This window comes from Rhinopithecus bieti, unplaced genomic scaffold, assembly GCF_001698545.2.
Source record: "Rhinopithecus bieti isolate Rb0 unplaced genomic scaffold, ASM169854v2 scaffold_9696, whole genome shotgun sequence".
Taxonomy (NCBI): Eukaryota; Metazoa; Chordata; class Mammalia; order Primates; family Cercopithecidae; genus Rhinopithecus; species Rhinopithecus bieti.
In genome coordinates, this window is record NW_016806217.1 from 2,227,873 (window position 1) to 2,232,922 (window position 5,050).

Here is a 5,050-nt window from a genome sequence, read left to right on the forward strand (position 1 = left end):
CTGCACTCCAGCTTGGGTGACAGAACGAGACTCCGTCTCAAAAAAAACAAAACAAAAACAAACAAACAAAACAAAACAAAACAAAACCAAAAAACCTTGATGGGTGTGGTGGCGGGCGCCTGTAGTCTCAGCTACTCAGGAGGCCGAGGCAGGAGAATGGCGTGGACCCGGGAGGCAGAGCTTGCAGTGAGCCGAGATTGTGCCACTGCACTCCAGCCTGGGTGAAAGTACGAGACTCCGTCTAAGAAAAAAAAAAAAAAAAAGAAAGAAAAGAAAAAACCCAAACCCTGAAATATACAGAAGTAGAAAATAATGTAATGAACCTCCATGTACCCATCACCCAACTTTAATGATTCTCAACTAATGGCCAATCTTGCTTAATCTGTATTCACACCTGCTACTGTCCTTACTAGGTATTTCTTTTTTTTGTTTATTTGTTTTTTGAGATGGAGTTTCGCTCTTGTTGCCCAGGCTGGAGTGCAATGGCACTGTCTTGGCTCACTGCAACCTGTGCCTCCCAGGTTCAAGCGATTCTCCTGCCTCAGCTTCCCAAGTAGCTGGGATTGCAGGCATGTGCCACCATGCCTGGCTAATTTTGTATTTTTAGTAAAGGTGGGGTTTCTCCATGTTGGTCAGGCTGGTCTCGATCTCCTGACCTCAGGTGATCCACCTGCTTTGGCCTCCCAAAATGTTGGGATTACAGGCACGAGCCACTGCCCCTGGCCTGGTATTTCTATTTTTATATGCTCCAATTATTTTTTATTTAGAAAAATTTGAAGCCGGCTGGGCGCGGTGGCTCACTCCTATAATCCCAGCACTTTGGGAGGCCGAGGCGGGCGGATCGCGCGGTCAGGAGATTGAAACCATCCTGGCTAACATGGTGAAATACTGTCTCTACTAAAAATACAAAAAATTAGCCTGGTGTGGTGATGGGCGCCTATGGTCCCAGCTACTGGAGAGGTTGAGGCAGGAGAATGGTGTGAACCCGGAAGACGGAGCTTGCAGTGAGCAGAGATCGTGCCACTGCACTCCAGCCTGGGCAACACTGGGAGACTCCGTCTCAAAAAAAAAAAAAAAAAAAAAAAAAAAAAAAAAAAATTTGAAGCCTATTAAAACATTACAAGAGTCTTGGGCTGGGTGCCCGAGACTCGGGCCTGTAATCCCAGCACTTTGGGAGGCTGAGACGGGTGGATCATGAGGTCAGGAGTTCAGACCAGCCTGGTCAAGATGTGGAAACCCTGTCTCTACTAAAAATACAAAATTAGCTGGGCATGGTGGTACACACCTGTAATCCCAGCAACTCGGGAGGCCGAGGCAGGAGAACTGCTTGAACGAGAGATCGCGCCACTATACTCCAACCTGGGCAACAGAGCAAGACTCCGTCTCAAAAACAAAAACAAAATCAAAGCATTACAAGAGTCTCATCTGAGGCTGGGCATGGTTTCTCATGCCTGTAATCCCAGCACTTTGGGAGGCTGAGGTGGGTGCATCACTTGAGGTCAGGAGTTTGAGACCAGCCTAACCAACATGTTGAAACCTTGTCTATACCAAAAATACAAAGTTAGCTGGGCGTGTGGGAGGCTGAGGCAGGAGAATTGCTTGAACCTGGTAGGCAGAGGTTGTGATGAGCTGAGATCATGCCATCGCACTCCAGCCTGGGTAACAAGAGCGAAACTCCTTCTTAAAAAAAAAAAAAAAAAAAAGAGTCTCATCTGAGAGGCAATTTTATATCACATAGATTCACCAATTGTTAACATTTTACCACAATTGCTTATCTTTCCAACCTTTCTCTTTCTCTACTTACCGTACTGTTAGCTGCAGAGAAGCCCTATTTTAAAGTTAGGGGAACTAGAGTTTAGAGAGGTAAATAATTGCCCCAGGCTCTCACAGTTTATATTGGAAGGAACCGGGTTATGAAGCCAAGCCTGTGTATGTCTACTATGAGTACCTCTCCTGACCATGCTTTGACTGTTGAAACAGGGATGGACAAGAGAAATCTCTCTCAAAGTTAAGAACCATGCTTCAGGTGAGTGTGGTGGTGGGTAGATCTCTTGTGCCCAGGAGTTCGAGATCAGCCTAGCAAACATGGTGATACTTCATCTCTTCCAAAAAATAATTTAAAAAGAAAATTAGCCCCATGCCTGTAGTCCTAGCTACTCACGAGGCTGAGGTGGGAGGATTGCTTGCGTTTAGGAGGTGGAGGTTTCAGTGAGCCATGATTGTGCCACTGCACTCCAGATTGGGTGATAGAGAGAGACCCTGTTTCAAAAACAAAAAACCAAAAAGACAAAGAAATCCCTCCACCTTCACTGCTGTGCTTTGGAACAGCTGACCTACCAATCCAAGCACCTCTCCTCATACAACATCTGTTTTTTTTGAGACAGAGTTTTGCTCTTGTTGTCCAGGCTAGAGTGCAATGACGCGATCTTAGCTCACTGCAACCTCCGCCTCCCGGATTCAAGCAATTCTCCTGCCTCAGCCTCCCGAGTAGCTGGGATTACAGGCATGCGCCACTATGCCCGGCTAATTTTTTGTACTTTTAGTAGAGACGGAGTTTCTCCATGTTGGTCAGGCTGGTCCAGACCAACTTTCTCTCTCTCTCTCCCTCTCTCTTTTTTTCTTTTTCTTTTTGTTGAAATGGAGTCTCATTATCTGGTCTGGAACTCAGGAGATCTGCCCACCTTAGCCTCCCAAAGTACTGGGATTACAGGTGTGAGCCACCATGCCCGGCTTCCTCCTCCGACATCTAAGCTGAAGGTTGTTATGTGTGATGAGGTGTCATAAACGCTGGCACTCAAGTGTTTGGGCCAGCCCGGTTCAACAGCCCATGCAGTGCTTGGGGACTTTTGAAAGGAGCCCATCCCCTTCTCTGAGAGGGAGTTTGGTAGTGAGAGCAATTTGTTGAGAAGAGAACTCAGGCATATGCTTCTTATAATCCTGTTATCGGTCAGTTGTGGTTCATTTTGTGCTTCAATTATCTTGAAACCTTCCCTTCTCTTCTCTCATACCCTGTCCTTTTTGTTTTGAGCTGGGTATCTCACTACGTTGCCCAGGCTGGTCACAAACTCCTAGGCTCAAGTGATCTTCCTGCCTCGGCCTCCTGGGTATCTGGGACTATAGCAGGTGCATGCCTCTGTGCCGGGCTGAAACCATCCATATTTCTATCCTGATCTCTGTCTCTTGTTAGATTTCTTTCTTTCTCTCTTTCTCTCTCTTTCCTCTTTCTCTCTCTCTCTCTCTTTTTTTTTTTTTTTTTTTTGTAGAAACAGGGTCTCGCTATTTTGCCCAAGCTGGTCTCAAACTCCAGGAGGTGGAGAGTGCAGTGAGATAGTATCATGCACTGCTCTCCAGCCTGGGTGACAGAGCAAGACCCTGTCTCAATTAAAAAACAAGGATATCTCAAGACCCCTGAAAATCAGCCTAAAGATAAGCTCATGACTTTCCTTCCCCTCTACCCAAGTGCAGTTGAAGACCCCTCCCTCCTTTTAATTCCGCTAGCCTAGTGGGTGGCCCCATCTTCCATTTGCTGTCTCTGAACCAGGTGGTTGGGAGCTATCTCTGACACTTCCCTCTTCTGCACCACTCCCACTAGCTACTGAGTCCTGTACTTTCCTTTATTTCTTGACATGGACTGTCTTCTTTTTTTTTTTTTTAATTTTTTATTATAAAAATAAGGTAGGGTACATGTGCACAACGTGCAGGTTTGTTACATATGTATACATGTGCCGTGCTGGTTTGCTGCACCCATCAAGTCGTCATTTACATTAGGTGTATCTCCTAATGCTATCCCTCCCCCCTCCCCCCAACCCCACAACAGGCCCTGGTGTGCGATGTTCCCCGCCCCGTGTCCAAGTGTTCTCATTGTTCAGTTCCCACCTATGAGTGAGAACATGTGGTGTTTGGTTTTCTGTCCTCGTGATAGTTTGCTCAGAATGATGGTTTCCATCTTCATCCGACATAGACTCTCTTCTTAATCAGAACTTTAGTCAGGTTCCTCTGAGTTCTTTGCTTGACTAGTCCTGACCACAGACTTCCCTCTCTGTTCTGATAGATTCGTTTAAGTAAGAATCTTGCTAAAACCCTCACCTATGATATCTGTCCATCCTCTACAATAATCCCAAGTCAGAAACCACATGTCGTTGATGTTTCCTCTCAGTAATTTTCCATCCAGTGACCCCCACCCTTCTCCTTGGTTATAAATCTCCCCTTGTCTTTGTTGAAGTCGGCATTGAGTCCAATCTCTCGAACCCACTGCAAGACCCTGTGGTAGTAGTCTCTACACCTATCATTGTGACTCCTTTTGGATAAATAAAATAAAATAAAAAATAAAATAAATAAAAAATAAATAAAAGGTTACCACCTTTTAACAAATGTCATAAATAATAATAAATAATATTTTTCTTTAACTTTTTTTTTTTTTTTTTTGAGACAGGGTCTTGCTCTGTCTCCCAGGCTAGAGCGCAATGGCACGATCTCGGCTCACTGTAACCTCTGCCTCCTAGGCTCAAGTGATTCTTGTGTCTCAGTCTCCCAAGTAGCTTGGACTACAGGCATGCACCACCACGCCCAGCTAATTTTTGTATTTTTATTAATTTGTTTGTTTATTTATTTATTTCGAGATGGAGTTTTGCTCTTTTTGCCCAGGCTGGAGTGCAGTGGCACAGTCTCGGCTCATTGCAACCTCCGCCTCCCAGGTTCAAGTGATTCTCCTGCCTCAGCCTTCCGAGTAGCTGGGATTACAGGCGTGCTCCACCACGCCTGGTTAATTTTGTATTTTTAGTAGAGACGGGGTTTTGCCATGTTGGCTGGGCTGGTCTCGAACTCCTGACCTCAGGTGATCCGCCCTCCTCAGTCTCCCAAAGTGCTGGGATTATAGGCGTGAGCCACTGCACTCTGCCTAATTTTTTTATTTTTAGGAGAGATGGGGTTTCACCATGTTGTCTCAAACTCCTGACCTCAAGTGATCTGCCTGCCTTGGCCTCCCAAAGTGTTGGGATTACCAGTGTGAGTCACTACGCCTGGCCTGTCTTTCTCTCTTTTTTTTTTTTTT